Source organism: Peromyscus maniculatus, chromosome 1, assembly GCF_049852395.1.
Source record: "Peromyscus maniculatus bairdii isolate BWxNUB_F1_BW_parent chromosome 1, HU_Pman_BW_mat_3.1, whole genome shotgun sequence".
NCBI classification, from domain to species: Eukaryota; Metazoa; Chordata; class Mammalia; order Rodentia; family Cricetidae; genus Peromyscus; species Peromyscus maniculatus.
Window position 1 is genome coordinate 34,730,491 of NC_134852.1, and position 16,883 is coordinate 34,747,373.

Genomic DNA, 16,883 nt, shown 5'->3' on the forward strand with positions numbered 1-16,883 from the left:
AGGAAGGCTGTATATTACACAAATGAAGAGGGAGTCTCCGGGGAGGGAGAGGAAAGAGAAACAAGGTTAACAGGGGTCAGTATGGCCGATGCACAATATACTACTTGAAAGGAATAGTCTTTTATAAAGCCAGAAACTGTGGGCAATTAACATACACCAACTAAATATAACAGTTAAGACTAAGGAGATATGGGCAGCTGCTGGCTGCTGGGAAGGGAAGGGTCGGTGTCCATTAAGAGGGCAGCAGATAGCTCAAACCTTTTCTAAGGCTTAGACCCAGCTGAATGATCAAATATTGTCCTCAAATATGAGGCACAAAAGTTCCCTGGGGGAAAAGGGTGGCTTTCCACAAGAGCCTTCTGGGGTCTGTGAGACTGCATGCCTGCTGTCCATATGACCTCACTCTAAAATTCTGTCAAAAGATGAAGGCCATATTTGACATGCTTATTCAGCTATGAAGTCGCTGCTTTGAGCAGCTGATGAAGAAAGGGCTCAGGTGGGAAGGAGGATTTAGACAAAGAAAGCGAATGTGTGAGGCAACTGGAGAAGGCTTTGGGACAGCATGAAAAGAACACATCTAGAAATGGTTGGCATGCAAGAAGGAATTTTATGCTAAAAGCATAGCAGAGCTGATCAACAAAATCTATCGCGTTCTCCCCAGGTGCCTGCCCTGAGGGATAGCAAATGAATCTCAGCACACAGAGCTCTTTGGTCCATTCACTTCATTCTTCTAAGTAAAATTAGAACTATGCAGTTTCTTTTCTGTTCTCATACTTAGCTCCTGTCCTTTCTGCTGTTCTCTCTTCTCTACCTAGTTCTTTCCATCTCTGTCCTCATCTTTGTTCTTCTAAATCAACCCCCCAAGTGCTCTGTGGGAACCGGTATATACACAAGCAGTAATTCTTTGGCAAAGCAAGATGAGGCTTGAAGTTTCAGGGTCACAGAGAGAGGTGATAAGGATCTGCACATAAAGCAATAATTGTCAGCTTCCAATTACACCCCAAAACGGGGAGTGACTAAAGGGGAGTTCTCTGGTAGGGTCAACTAAAGGCTAAGATCAATTAGGGAATTCTAAAAAGTAATTTCTGTGCTCAAATATAATCTAGAAGTGGCTAGGTAGACTGTTAGGGGTCTATAAATGTCAATAAGTCACTAGAAAAGTGAAACTGTCTTTAGCATCCCCTTTCCCAGCTCATCTTGGCTGCTGCTGCTTTCTGGTAGAGGGGGATGTATGCTCGGTTGCTAAGCAACCTACACCAGAGCATGCAGCATTTGGTTAGTAAAAGCACCTTTACTCAGAATAATCGCTGAGGAAAAAAAATCTAAGAGTAGCACCTGTCTAAGGAGGAATTAAAACAATTTACTCAAGAAATGAAGCTTGGCACCTATCACCTGCCTGGCCTTGTCAGAAATCTCCTTTGATCAGTGGGAAGTAACTATCTTAACTCAGTAACTAGCAGGTGGCTAAAACATCATCCCAGAAATGTGAGCAGTAAATCTCTTAAGCTAGGGTCTTGTGCAAATAATCCAGGGTGAAGGTAAGGAGTTGAGGATTTAATTGCTAGTGGTTCTTTTCTTTTATCTGTAAGGGAGATGAGCTAATGTTTACCTGTATTTGTCCTTGGATTAAAAAGGTATCTTAGCTGAAATACTTTTGTCTGGAGAACAGCCCTGGCCATATTTATGTTAAAGAGAGATAAACACACCCTGGGACAGTTATCCAGTTACCCCAAATGTATAGGAAAAGTTGTGCCCAAGATTGATATGCAATCATGAGATTATATGTACACATAACGTGGAAATGCATGGTAAATGGGGAGAATCATAACTGTTATTGCACAAGAATTTTACAAGAGACAGTCAGTTCATTCAAAAGGCAGTAATTCCATAATGCCTTGAGTAATAGTTTCCTCTAAGAGAACCCTTAGTTCTGATAGGTTGACCTTCTGAACTCTAGTTGTCACTGCTGTGTACTCCCATGGTCTTTTGCTACCAGAAGTTCTCAATAAAAATCATAGAAGGAAAATCTTCACATGGAGAAGGTCATGCCCATACAAGAGGAAGACAGAACATCAAATAGACAGGGCCTTCTCTATCATATATTCAAAAACACAAACACCTACAATAGAAGGTCTTGAAAGCTGCAGGGGGAAATGGCCATATTTTACCCAGAAGCAGGCTGCTCAGGATTGTAAAGGCCTAGACTTGACTTTACAAGCTCCATCTTAGGGAAAGGGCCACAGCCTTAGACCACCTGCTGTACTGAGTTCCAGGAAGAATCTCAGGAATGTGCCATGACAACTCAAACAGATACAGGGCAGTAAAGTTTAGCAAGATCCAGATGCTCCTGCAGACATTCTGTCTGTGATTTATGGCCCTTGAAGATGTCCAGATAATTCTGTCAGCAGGTTGTGGGTCCCCATCAAAAGTCTAACCCAATAGTTTCAAATATGTTTTCACACCAAAAGTCTGGACCAATAGTTTTAAAAATCACCTTGCCCCATATCCCTTCTACCCAATCCCCCAAACCACCAAGGCATGTAATTCCTGGCTTGTGGTTTTTTCCTTTAAAACCCCCAACCCCTGAGACCTGAACCACTGCATTTCTCTCCATCTGCTGTGTCAGAGCATAGGTTGATGGGCAGCCCAGGTTCAAACCTGCCTATAAAGAGACCCTTGTGTGCTTGCATCAGAAACTGGCTCCTTAGTAGTCTCTAGGGGTTTCATGACATGGGTACAACAAGGATAACATGATAATTCAATAGAAACTTTTAAGGTCAGAAGGGCTGGGAAAGATGTATTTCAAGTTCTGAAACATCACATCTGCTACCCCACACTCAATAAACTAGTTATCATATTAAAGGGCAATAAAAAAAGAGACTAAAAGGATTTATGGCCACTAAGCCAGCTCTACAGAAGGTAACAGAAAGAATACTTGAGACTGAAGAGAAGATTAAACACACTCAAGAGACCACAGGGGGAAAATAAACAATATCATGATGGTTAATAAAAAGTATCTAGGAAAATAACGTGGACCAGCAGGTCAGTCTTCAATGACAGGATCCTAAGAAGAAGGGCCAGGAGATGAGAAGATAAAGAAAATTGGGGGGGAAAAAGGCTGGGGTCAGGAGATCTATCACAAACTATATCTTATGCCTAAGAAGCTTATTAAGAAGAATAACATCTTATATACAGTCTTTCCTGAAAGGGAAAATGGAACGGAGTCAACAAAAAACTGTTACACAAGAGCTAATTAAGCACTGTTGATTCTCTCAAGGACATGAGAGATGGAGCCTTGGCACTGACAACCATAGCCCATGTGTTTTCTGAAGTTGAAAGTACCAACTTATCCGGGCAGTGGTGGCATACGCCTTTAATCCCAGCACTTGGGAGGCAGAACCAGGCGGATCTGTAAGTTCGAGGCCAGCCTGGTCTACAAAGCGAGTTCCAGGGATGGCACAAAGCTACACAGAGAAAACCTGTCTTGGAAAAAGAAAGAAAGGAGGGAAGGAAGGAAGGAAGGGAGAGAGAGAGAGAGAGAGAGAGAGAGAGAGAGAGAGAGAGAGAGAGAGAGAGAGAGAGAGAAAGAGAAAGAGAGAGAAAGAAAGAACTTAGATGTTGTTTAGAATCTCAATGTCTTCCTGTTTTCTTGGTCAATACGGAGTGGTTCTGATTAGGTTGGGTTTGAAGTTTATTTCGTCAGCTATTAGAAAAGCCATGTCTGCTTATTTCCACTAGGTGGAAGTGCACTACCCAGAAGTTCCACTCTCTGGGAGTGCCTTTTTTCCAGCCTGTCAATCTAAGGGGCCCTTTGTTTTTTATAGTGTTGTGTTCCTTACAGACAGCATCATTACAGGCCCTTTTGCATAATCCAACCTTCTGGTCTGTTACCTTGGATTGGGGAATCAAGACCATTCCATTAAGAGTTGTTATTGAAAGGTATGTACTAATTCTTGCCGTTTTGTTGCTTTTACATTGCTCTCTGTTGAGGGCTGCCAAACTAGGTAGCTCCCTTGAAAACCTGCTTGAGCTTCTACTGTTTTACGCAGAGCAGTCAGCCCCACATCTTCACTGTCATTTGAATCAGCAGCAGCAGCGGATTTGGTGAGACAATTGGGAATTCTTAAAGGCAAGAATTAGTTAAAAGAGAGAGTTTTTTCCCATATCCAAAAAATGGGAAACAATGTTACAATGGAGGTAGTTAGGTCTCTGTATGATAATAACACTAGACAGTTTGAAGATTGAGTGATTAAATCAGAGGATCATTAATTTACATGGTATTTATATATCAATTATAAATATTATCTGTTTGATCTTTTTTGTTTTATCATTAAAAAATGGTTAATATTAGTTCCAAGATAAAAGATTTAGAAAAACTTATTGAAACAGAACATAGAGATATTCAGACCCAGACAGAGGAATTTAAAGGAGAACCAGTCTCAGCATTGCATTATAAGGTTAAAAAAGAACAGCGTAAGGTTTTCAAACAACCAACCTTAATTTATCCAGTAACCTTACAGGAACTTCCAAATGATAGATATCCTCCAGACTGTTTAAGAGCTGAATGGACTCCTGTGGAACTGAGGAGATTCAAGGAAGCAATAGTTTTCATGGCATTCGTTCACCTTTTGTCAAGCAGATGTTAAACTCATGGTCAACCTGTAATAGAACTATCCCTCAAGACTGGAGAGGCTTGGTTACAGCAGTCTTGGAGCCTGGTCCTCAATTACAGTGGAGATTCTGGTGGAATGATGAGGCTAAGACCATTGAACAACAAAGTAGGACTAGAGGTATGGAACTCTCCCAAGATCAACTTCTTGGAGAGGGAAATTATGCTAATGTAGAAAGGCAATCTCTATATGATGACTATACCCTGGTTTTATGCTGTGTAGCATAAAAAAGCAGCCTTGAATGCTTGAGACAGAATTGAAGAAGTAAGAAAGAAAACTGAGTCATTTACTTAAATTATACAGGGCCCAAAAGAAACCTTCATTAATTTCTTATAAAAATTGACTTCAGCAGTAAATAAAATGATACCAAATTCAGAAGCTAGACAAATAATAATTGAATTTCTGGCTTTTGAAAATCTAATGCACAATGCAAAAGGGTATTTAGGGTATTAAAGGCAAGATCAGCGCCCTTAGAGGAATGGATCCAAGATATAATTAATATTGAATCTCATAACCATGATGATGCTTGGATAGGCGATTTCCAGAGGTTTGAAGAAAAATTGAAATACCAGGTATTTAAATTGCAGTAAACAAGGTCACCTGAAAAAGGGATTGTAAACAGAGCATTCCTAAAAACAATGTTTTTTTTCTAAGAATAATCCCAACAGAATGCCATCCCTTCTGGAGTATGCAGAAGATGTGGAAAAGGCAGACATTGGACTAATGAATGTAGATCAGCAAGGGACAGTCAAGGTAATCCTTTGCCATCTGGAAACACCTTGAGAGACCTTTCACAGGCCCATGTCAAATTCAGTTCAGTCAAAAGACTAAGTCTAGGGAGATCATAGGCTGGGGGTGGGAATTACTGCTGTTTTGCTAAATGTTCATATTGTCACACTGCCTTTTAAACATCCATATTTATTCTCATAGATTTGTGCTGCTCTGAACCTTCAGAGAACCTTACTTTCTGTAGTAGGAGGTGGTTAATGTAGAGATTCATAACTGGTAAACTGCTCAGCCACAGATGGGTCATCTGCATTAGCCTCCTCACCCACAATGTTCAGGGAACATCAGAGAAGTGGGGCTGGAAAGGGCTGGAAAGCATGTTAGAGCCAAAAATGGGAAAGAGAGCTGTGCAATCCTATGTTCTAGACATGATACAGTCATTGCACACATGAACTCACAATTGCTATGGTTACCTGCACAATATGGATTCCAGCATGGATGAGGGAGGAGCTCTGGAGGCCCTGCCCTTAGCTGAGAAGCTATAGGAAGTTGATGGCTGCTGAGGAAGAGAGAGTCACCTTTTTGGGATGGGAATGGAGGGTTGCCCATGCCCCAGTAGATGACCATATCCCTGAGCACAGAGGTTTTTAAAAACTACATGAAATTAGGAAAGAGATGTGTTGAAGGTCCCCAAAGGGGGAGACATAGGGAGGTAGTGGGAGATAGATATGATCAATACACACTGTATAGATGTATGAATTTTTCAAAGAATAAATTAAAATTATTGTTTTAAGACCACTTATGTGGGGGCTGGAGAGATGGCTCAGTGATTGAGAGCACATATTATTCTCTCAAAGAATCCAAGTCCAGTTCCCAGGTGACACACAACTGCTTGAAACTCCAGCTTCAGAGAGGTGACACCACTCTCAGCTCTTTGGGCACATGCACAGATACACATAGATACACATAGATGAATAATAAAAACTTAAAAGAAATTACATAGTTAAAAATATATGTGAATTAAAATAAATATTCAAGTTAGAGCAGCAAAGCTGGAAACCCTGAAGTCCAACTAAGAAGAAAGACAGATGTCCAAAACCCTGAAAAACTAAGTGTGGGGAATGTTGGTCAGGGCAGGAGAGACTCCAGATGGCTCCCAGGAAGCCTTTACAGTTAACTAACTTTTTTAATGTCAGATTTATTTATTTTATATGCATGAGCAATTGGCCTGCATGTACTTATATGCCAATGTGCATGCCTAGTGCCTGCAGCAGTCAGAAGGGCACCTCTGTTTGCTCAGGCAGTCGATTTGGTCCCCTGGAACTAGAGCTATGAATGGTTGGAAGCTGCCGTGTAGGCACCGGTAACTGAACCCCAGGCCTCCGCAGAGAACGAGTGTTCTTAAGCCCTGCACCATCTCTTCAGCCCCTATTTTTCTTTTCACTTTTGGCCTACCATGTATAATGTATAATGTATAATCAGTCAACCTTTTGTATGAATACTAGCTACACTCCTAAAAATCTGTCACAAAATAACTGAATAGTGTCTCCAAAGACATCTACAAATGTTTCAGGGATAAACCTTACTTATTGCCTTTCTATGAATGCTACATCTACCAGGTGCCTGTTGATATAGCCACTGTTGGGTATTGTCACCCAGCACTGTCTCTGTGTTTGTTGATGGTATCACTTCTCCCACCAACCTCTGTCTCTCTACCTTCTGCTCTGACATATCTTGTATGATCATGTATCAGTAGACATGGTGATAATTGTGCTACAAGACCACAAGGTAAAATTAGAAAAATAACTACACATGAGCCATTTAAGGGCTAAATGCAGTGTAGAGTATGCTAATTTTTCATGTGCTGTTGTTGCTTGTAAAGAGCACACTTGGGGAGAAAGGTGGGTTTCCTTCTCTCAGACTCGAATGTGTTTATCTCAGGGTTCTCCAAATCTCCTTGTCCTGCAACAGGTTGACCCCCAACACTGTGACAAGGACAACAGATGTCAGCAAACAATCCAAGAATGTTTAATATCCTGAGCGTTGAGAACTTCCAGAAGGCAAAGCACTTCAAATTAGGTCACTATTGGGTAATCCTGTGGTACAAAAAAAAAAAAATTTAGGAGGAGGGGAGTAACTGGAGAGATGGCTCAGCAGTTAAGAGCACTGGCTGCTCTTCCAGAGGACCAGGGCTCAATTCCCAGCACCCACAAGGTGGCTCACAACCATCTGTAACTACAGTTTCGGGGGATATGAAACCTCCTTCTGGCTTCTGTGGGTATTACATACATGTTGTACACAGACACTAAAACACCCATATTCATAAAATAAGAAAATAATAATTTCAAAAAAATGTAAGTGTCTGTGCTGGGAATGGAAATATGGAGGCTTTACCTGAGGGAAAATCACTCTGCACTGGGACTCCAGCTAGACTAGTTCAGGTGGGCTCACTGCAGTTGTTTTTGAGGGATGTTGTGTCTGGTTTTGTATTTTATTTATTTGTAGCTTGCTATTTGTTCCTTTGCTTTTGTTTGCTACATGCATAATAAACTGAAATCCAATGCTACTTTAGATCATTCTGAGAGCAGTCTCTTTCCTATCTCCATCCTCGCTAAGGATTGGTTAAAACTTCCCACATCAGGAGGGGTTCCCAAGGCCCCACCCCTCGCTGAGGAGTTATGGGAAATTGATGGCTGCTGGGGGAGGGGAGAGTCATTTTCCTTTAAAAGTATGGCCACCGGTAGGTTCTCCATGCCCCAGTGGAAGATTTCACGTTCTTGTGCATTTGGGCAGCAATAATTGGACTCAGTGGGTTAAATGGGCAGGTAAATAAATATTGTAAAAGGAAGATGTGAAGCTGGAAGGGAGAAGCTACTGGGAGCAATTAGAGAAGTGAGGTGTGTGTGTGATCAAGATGCATCACATACATGCATGAAATTTTCAAAGAATGAATGAAAAAGTTCTTTTCTCAAGACAGAATTTCTCTGTGTAGCCCTGAAAGTCCTGGAAATCACCCTGTAGACCAGGCTGGCCTCAAACTCAGAGATTCTTCTGCCTCTGTCTTCTGACTGTGCCACCACGTCCTGGTGAAAATTTTTTTTTTTTTTTTTTTTTTTTTTTTGCAGAGCCTAGGACCGAACCCAGGGCCTTGTGCTTGCTAAGCAAGTGCTCTACCACTGAGCTAAATCCCCAACCCCCCAAAAATAATTTTTAAATGCCTGATGCAGGACAGTAAGAAATGTGTGTAGAGGTATCCCATATCCATTATTATGCATTATCTCTCATCCTAGGAAAATCCAAAATATTGAATTCTATTTAGATCCATAACACCAGTCTTCAACATTCCTACTTGGTCTAAAAATCAAAGTTCAGGTACTTTGGTACCATGGAACCCATCTGTATTAGTCAACCATAAATAGCCATCACACCGTCCAACATTTTAAATACCAGAGTTTACCTCCTAACCAGTACATTCAGTCCTTGGATAATTTGTCTTCCAATGCTGTGGCCTTCTACTGGAACCTGTCTGCCTGTGGAGTAGCCCACAGTACTCCTCTTCCTTCCAAGTTACACAGAGTAGCCACAGTGTGTATCAGGAGATGAAACTGGGCAGTGCAGTGAAGCAATTACATAATGAGGACCAAAAGCCATCCTCCATCCCAGGAAATATAAAGGAAAACACCTCAGTCATCAATATCTTCCTGTCACCCTCACTCCACCACAGTGTACTCAGGGCTTTTTTTGGTGCCTATGTTGATCTGCCCAAGAGTTATAATCTTTAATCTCTATTTGGAAGCAGAGGGAGTTCTGGGGAACGATGCCTTCAGGATCTTTGCCCTCGATTGTCAATTAGATGCAGCTGGACACTGGGAAACTGTACAACTGTCTTACAAAGGTACCACTGGGCAGAGAGATGGATGAAGCGAGATGAGTGTGGGAGTCTGCCTACGTTAGCTGAGGATTGGGATGGATCTGCAAAGGCTATGGTGAGGACAACAGCATGTGCTCAGGTATACCATGACCTTGGATTCCAGAGCCTTGATGACTCTTGGCTGACATGTATGATAACAGTTTTTAAGAACACTGTGTTCTATAATCTCCCCCACGTGACAGCTGATTTCCTCCTTGCCTCTTGACTGCTTTAGGTATTTGTGTATGTGTGTGCCTGCTTTCTCTCTGATCTTTCCATATTAGAGTTCATGTTGTCTCCCACTGTGTGTATTTTCTTTCTGGTGCCTAGCTGTCTCTCAGAAACCCTTGGAGTTCCACTACACGAACTCTGATTCCCTAACTCTGGTGGTTTTGTCCTTACATCATCTGATTCTGTGCTTTCTTTGTTTTCTTTTTGCTTCTCTCTCTTTTTGTTCTGTGCTGTTTTCTTTGTTCCAATTTTGACACAAACTAGAGTCATCTGGGAAGAATGAAATTTCAACTGAGGCATTGCCTCAATCAGACTGGACTGTAGGCAAATCTAAGGGTCATTTTCTTGACTGATGATTTATGTGGAAAGGCCCAGCCCATATGGGCAGTACCAACCATGGACAGGTAGCTCTGAATTGTATTTTTTTTAAAAAGCAAGCTGAGCAAGCCATGAGGGGTAAGCCAGTAAGCAGTGCTTCTCTGTGGACTCTGCTTAAGTTCCTGCCTCACTTCATAATGAATATTTTGTAGGGAGGGACATAATAAGCCAAATAATCCCTTTCATTCCCAAACTTGTTTTGGTCAATATTTTATCACAGCAATGGGATCCAACTAAAACATCTTATCTCTCAGAATCTTCCCATGGTGTCTTCCTCAACACCCCTATGCCTCTATTGAACCAAGCTGACTGTCTTATACTGACTGGGTGTCTCTGTCTGAAGATCTCTGGAAGTGGTTCTGAGTTTTTATGTCTACCCCCTCTCTGGGTCTAGCCTGTGTCTATCTTCCTCTCATTCCTTCTCTCTTAGTATGAAACATGACTCCCTGGGAGTCCCCTCAGAGGTGGTCTGTATCCTGTCCCAGCCTCTCTCAGATCTCTTTCCACTCCTATGCTCATGTCAACAGAGCATAACATATCCTCAAAACCAAGTCACAATCTGGAAAACTAAACCATGACACCTGAATTATTAGGTGAAGTCTCCAAGGGCAATCGGATGCCTCTACAGATGCCTCTAACACAGTCTTCTGCAGACAACACACGTCTTTTCACTTAGCTCTCTCACCTGAATATGAGTTTCTGGACCTGAAAGTGGATCCAGGGAAAGATCCAACAGCTCCACCAAGAGGTGATACATTGACTTGGCCGGAAAATCTCCGGCCTACAGTTTTACCCCAACATGGAGTTTTGCATAAAGAACCTGGTGATGGCGATATGACACCAGCCTCATTTGCAGTCAAAACAACCATCACCAACAGCTTGTGCTGTGGCTTCTTATTGCTCATGAAGCTACTTATCTATCCCTGGGAGGATACAGGGAAATCATTTAGCCATTGCCACTATCCTGACATCCTGCCTTGTCATCATGCTGGGCTCAAGACTGCTCCTGGTGGCTGTACAGCCCTGCCTGAGTGTCATAGTCTTGACACCTACCTGTCTGGCAGCAACAGTTTAGGGGGAGGCTACCTCCAGGACCCACCCCGTTGCCTAGGATGGAACAAAGTGATAGTGATGTACGACCATGTTAATGTGTTCTTGAGCTTGCTTTTCAAGGATTTTGTGAGCTTTTTGCACCTATTTTCATTAGAACTGTTGATCTATAGTTTCCTTTTTATTGTTTCTTTATCAAATTTTAGTATCAAGGTAATACTGGTTTTGTAGAATAATTTAGTAGTGTTCTTTCTCTTCCTACTTATGAGATAGTTTGAAAAGTATTGGTATCAGGACTTCCTCAAATGCTTGGTATAACTCACCAGTGAGTCATCTGGTCCTGGGGTTTGGTTTGGTTTTGTTTGGTTTGGTTTTCCTTGTGGGAAGACTTCTTTGTTCTTTTGGCGTGTATTAATTTATTCTTTGAGAATTTCACACAAGTATACACTATATCATATCCATCTCCACTGCCCATCTAACTCCAGCCCCAATCAGAGAAGTTTCAACTGGCTATAGACAGCAGTTAATAGAGACAGATTCACAACTCACCAAAGTGCAGAGAATAATGTCTATGGAGTACTTGGTCCTATGTGGTACTTCTGTATCACAACCCCCTGCCCCTCCAAGGCTCAGGGAACATCAAGGAAAAGGACAGAAATATTATAAGGGCCAAACATTGATGGGGACTGCTATGAAGCAGTGTCTTCTGGACAAGCCAGTGTACATTCCAGCATGGACGAAAGACACTCATGAGGACCACACCTAGTTGAGAAGCCACTGGCAGTTGATGGCAACTGAGAGAGAAAGACTCAGTTTTCTTCAGTGATGTGGCTCCTGGTTTGTTGTCCATGCTCCAAGGTGGGGGGCAGGGGGTTATAATTGCACCCCACTCTCATTGCTGGTATGGGTCAGTTTCGGTTGTATAGTCTTGATTGGATTTCGGTAGGTTATCTGTGCTTAGGAATTCGTCCATGTCTTTTAGACTTTCCAGCTTTTTGGAATGTAAGCTTTTGAAGTGTTTTCTAACACTTATAGATTTCATCTCAATATGTTGCAATGATCCCTACTCCTGGGCCCACATCAACAGACAGTATTGCCTCAAAACCAGGGCACAATCTTGAAAGAGAGCTAAGTGAAAAGACACAGGACACAAAACATATATTGATCTGTGTGGTAGTATTGTGTTCCCCAAAATATTGTGTACTCTAATAAAATTATCTGGGGTCAGAGAACAGACAACCACTAGATACAAAGACTAGAAAATGGTGGCACTCACACCTTTAATCCTAGCATTCCAGAGATAGAAATCCCTCTGGATCTCTGTGAGTTCAAGGCCACATTGGAAATAGCCAAGCATGGTGACACACGCCTTTAATCCCAGAAAGCCAGCCTTTAATCCCAGAGCGTGGTGGTAGAAAGCAGAAAGATATATAAGGCGTGAGGGCCAGAAACTAGAAGCATTTGGCTGGTTAAGCATTTGGCTGGTTAAGCATGTGGCTGGTTAAGCTTCAGGCTTTTGAGCAGCACAGTTCAGCTGAGACCCATTCCGGATGAGGACTCAGAGGCCTCCAGTCTGAGGAAACAGGACCAGCTGAGGAATTGGCAAGGTGAGATAGCTGTGGCTTGTTCTGTCTCTCTGATCTACCAGCATTGACCCCAATAACTGGCCTCAGGTTTGATTATATTAATAAGAACTTTTAAGATTCCTGCTACAGATCTGTCTCCAAGCACTTGTGTGATTCCGTGGTTTTTCTCCATGTTGATTTCCTATTTTACAACATTAGCATCTGATCAGACACAAAGAATTATTCTGATTTTTTGCTCCTCTTTAGGCTTTTTGGGTATGTTTGTGGTCAATAATGTGATTTTTTTCATCCTCATACCCACACACTCCAGCCCCTAGGCTTTGGGCCCAGAGGCACAACCCTGTGCCCCTACACCACCACCCATTGCAGTCCCAGTTTCAGGCCAGTGGGCTGACAGACCTCCTACAGACAGGTCAGACTACAACCAACCCCCATCAGACCTTGTAACCCAAAAGTCCCACCTCCCCCAAATCCCACCCACCCTCCAAGACTGCAACTGTTCCCTGAGACAGAGCCTGCCAGCACCCGATTGGACTAAGAGGCCAGTTGGCAGGCAGACCTCCTGCAGACAGGTCAGACTACCACCATCTACTATGCACCAAGACTGCAGCTACTCCCTGAGACAGAGCCCACTAGTACCAATTGGACTAAGAGCTGCTCCCTGAGACAAAGAGTCCATCAGCATCGACCAGACCAAGAGCTCCCACTGGACCAAGAGTATCGATCAGACCAAGAGAGGCTCCCTCAGACTCAGACACAGACACTGCTTGCACCAAGTGGAGAAAGAGATGGGTAGATGCCAATGCAAAAATACAGTCAACAACATAAAAACCAATATGGCTCCATCAGAACCTACATCAGCAAGACCTGAACATCCCAACACAGAAGAAACAAGAAATCAACCTTAAAAATGACTTTAAGAAGATATTAGAGCTCTTTTTTTAAAAGATTTTATTTATTTACTTTATTTATTTATACAGTGAATGTTCAGCCTGCAGGACAGAAGAGGGCACCATATCTCATTGTAGATGGTTGTGAGCCACCATGTGGTTGCTGGGAATTGAACTCAGGACCTCTGGAAGAACAGCCAGTGCTCTTAACCACTGAGCCATCTCTCCAGCCTGATATTAGAGCTCTTAAAAAAGGAAATGAAAAATTCCCTTAAAGAAATCAAGGAAAAGTCTGTAGAAGGAATCTTAAAAGTTCTTATTAATAAAATCAAACCTGTGAGCCAGGTATTGGGGTAAAGCTGGAAGATTAGAGATACAGAACAAGCCACAGCTACCTCACCTCGCCGGATCCTCAGCTGGTCTTGTCTCCTCAGACTGAGGCCTCTGAGTCCTCATCCAGAATGGGTCTCAGCTGAACAGCTGCTCCAAAGCCTGAAAGCTTAACCAGCCAAATGTTTCTAGTTCCTGGTCCTCACGCCTTATATATCTTTCTGCCTTCTACCACCACTCCCTGGGATTAAAGGCTCACTTTCTGGGATTAAAGGCATGAGTCACCATGCTTGGCTGTTTCCAATCTGGCCTTGAACTCACAGAGATCCAGAGGGATTTCTACCTCTGAAATGCTAGGATTAAAGGCGTGTACTATCACTGCCTATCCTAAGTATCTAGTGGCTTTTCCGTTCTCTGACCCCAGATAAGTTTATTAAGGTACACAATATTTTGGGGAACACAATACCACCACAAAAGTCAAACAAAAAATGGGAAGAAATCAGTAAATCCCTTGAAATCCAAGAGAAAACAATTAAACAAGTGAGGGAAACAGTTCAACATTTGAAATCTGAAATCAAGACAATAAAGAAGACACAAACTGAGGGAATGCTGGAAGTGGAAACTCTGAATAAATGAACTAGAACTACAGATGCAAGCATAACCAACAGAATGCAAGAGATGGAAGAGCAGATCTCTGGCATTGAAGATACAATAGAGGAAATAGATTCATCAGTCAAAGAAAAAAATAAAGCCAACAAAGTCATGACTCAAAATGTCCAGGAAATTTGGGACACCATGAAAAGACCAAACCTAAGAATAAGAGGGAAAGAAGAAGAAGAAGAAGAAGAAGAAGAAGAAGAAGAAGAAGAAGAAGAAGAAGAAGAAGAAGAAGACCAACTCAAAGGCAGAGAAAATATATTTAATAAAATCATAGAAGAAAATTCTCCCAACCTAAAGAAGGAAATGCCTATAAAAATACAAGAAGGTTACAGAACACCAAATAGACTGGATCCAAAAAAAAATCCCCTCATCACATAATAATCAAACCACTAAACATACAGAATAAAGAAAAAATATTAAGAGCTGCTGTGGGACGGTCTGTATGTCAAATTGCTCTGATTGGTCAATAAATAAAACACTAGTTGGCCAGTGGCCAGGCAGGAAGTAGGTGGGACAAGGAGAGAGGAGAATTCTGGGAAGCAGAAGGCTGAGGAGAGAGACACTGCAGCCGCCGCCAGGACAAGCAGCATGTGAAGACGCTGGTAAGCCACCAGCTATGTGGCAAGGTATAGATTTATGGAAATGGATTAATTTAAGCTATAAGAACAGTTAGCAAGAAGCCTGCCACGGCCATACAGTTTGTATGCAATATAAGTCTCTGTGTTTACTTGGTTGGGTCTGAGCAGCTATGGGACTGGCAGGTGACAAAGATTTGTCCTGACTGTGGGCAAGGCAGAAAAACTCAAGCTACAAATGGCGCCCAACATGTTGGCAAGAGTTTCCACCTAAAACCTGAGAAAAGATTCTAAAACGGAACTAAAAACAGCTTCCTAATTGTCTCTCTCAAATGAGCGGCAGCCTACCGGTTTGAGCTACTGGCAGGTTCCTGGCGTGCGAGCTTGACCTGCAGTATGGCGGGAATGAGGCCTCTGCAAGTGGCATATTAAGCTGCGTGGTAGATTTAGCCTTTGCTAGTACAAAACAAAACAAGAGGTTTCTGGGCTACATGCTGCTTTGATAAGAAGCATAGACCCACTATTTCTGAGAATTGATGGCTCCCACAGCTGGCGGAAAACGTACCGCTGCCATGTTGGGAAGCTGAAGTGGGCGGAGCCAGCAGCCACAGCGCCTTTTCAGGCTTAAAAGGCTGCAGTTTAAAGCAATAGGCTCAAGGTAATATAAAACATAAGCCACATAAAGATGGCTAACACACAGAGAATCTGGATTATGTTTTCTTTGATATTTGTAACTGAAGAAAAACATTTGTTTACAAAAGCTGTTGAGTTATGCCAAAATGTATATTTTAAAGGTACCTTGACTTCAAAATTTGGATGTAAGGATATGTTGCTTTGGAAAGGAGGCTCTGCTTTTGTTTCCACAGAAAGCCAGAGACTATGGATTTGTTCCAGATTAAGATACATCAGGTTTGACCAGCCAAGACCACCTGAAAGGTCTCCTATGACACCATGGCCCAGATGATCCAACATCCAGAATCGTTTCAAGGCAACTGGCTCAGACGATACGGTCTCACGGACTACTCCATGATCCTAAAATTTTCTTTGTGTCCCCATAAGATACAGCGCCCCCCTCCAGCAGGAAGTAGTAAGAGAAGCTACGCCCAAATTCCTAAATATACCAAGCTGACTTTGGAGATGTGTAAAAGTTAAAACCTTCCTTTTAAAAAAAAGAAAGGGGAAGTGCTGTGGGACGGTCTGTATGTCAAATTGCTCTGATTGGTCAATAAATAAAACACTGGTTGGCCAGTGGCCAGGCAGGAAGTAGGTGGGACAAGGAGAGAGGAGAATTCTGGGAAGCAGAAGGCTGAGGAGAGAGACACTGCAGCCGCCGCCAGGACAAGCAGCATGTGAAGACGCTGGTAAGCCACCAGCTATGTGGCAAGGTATAGATTTATGGAAATGGATTAATTTAAGCTATAAGAACAGTTAGCAAGAAGTCTGCCACGGCCATACAGTTTGTATGCAATATAAGTCTCTGTGTTTACTTGGTTGGGTCTGAGCGGCTATGGGACTGGCAGGTGACAAAGATTTGTCCTGACTGTGGGCAAGGCAGAAAAACTCAAGCTACAAAGAGCTGCAAAGGAAAAAGGCCAAGTAACATAAAAAGGCAGACCCATAAGAATAACACCTGACTTCTCAATAGAGACTCTAAAATCCAGAAGGTCCTGGACAGACATTACATAGACACTAAGAGACTGATGGATGCCAACCCAAACTATTATCCCCAGCAAAACTCTCAATCAAAATAGATAGAATAAACAAAATATTCCATGATAAAACCAGATTTAAACAATATCTTTCCACAAATCAAGCCCTACAGAAAGCACTAGAAGGAAAAAATCCAACCTACAGAAGTCAGATACACCCATGAAAAC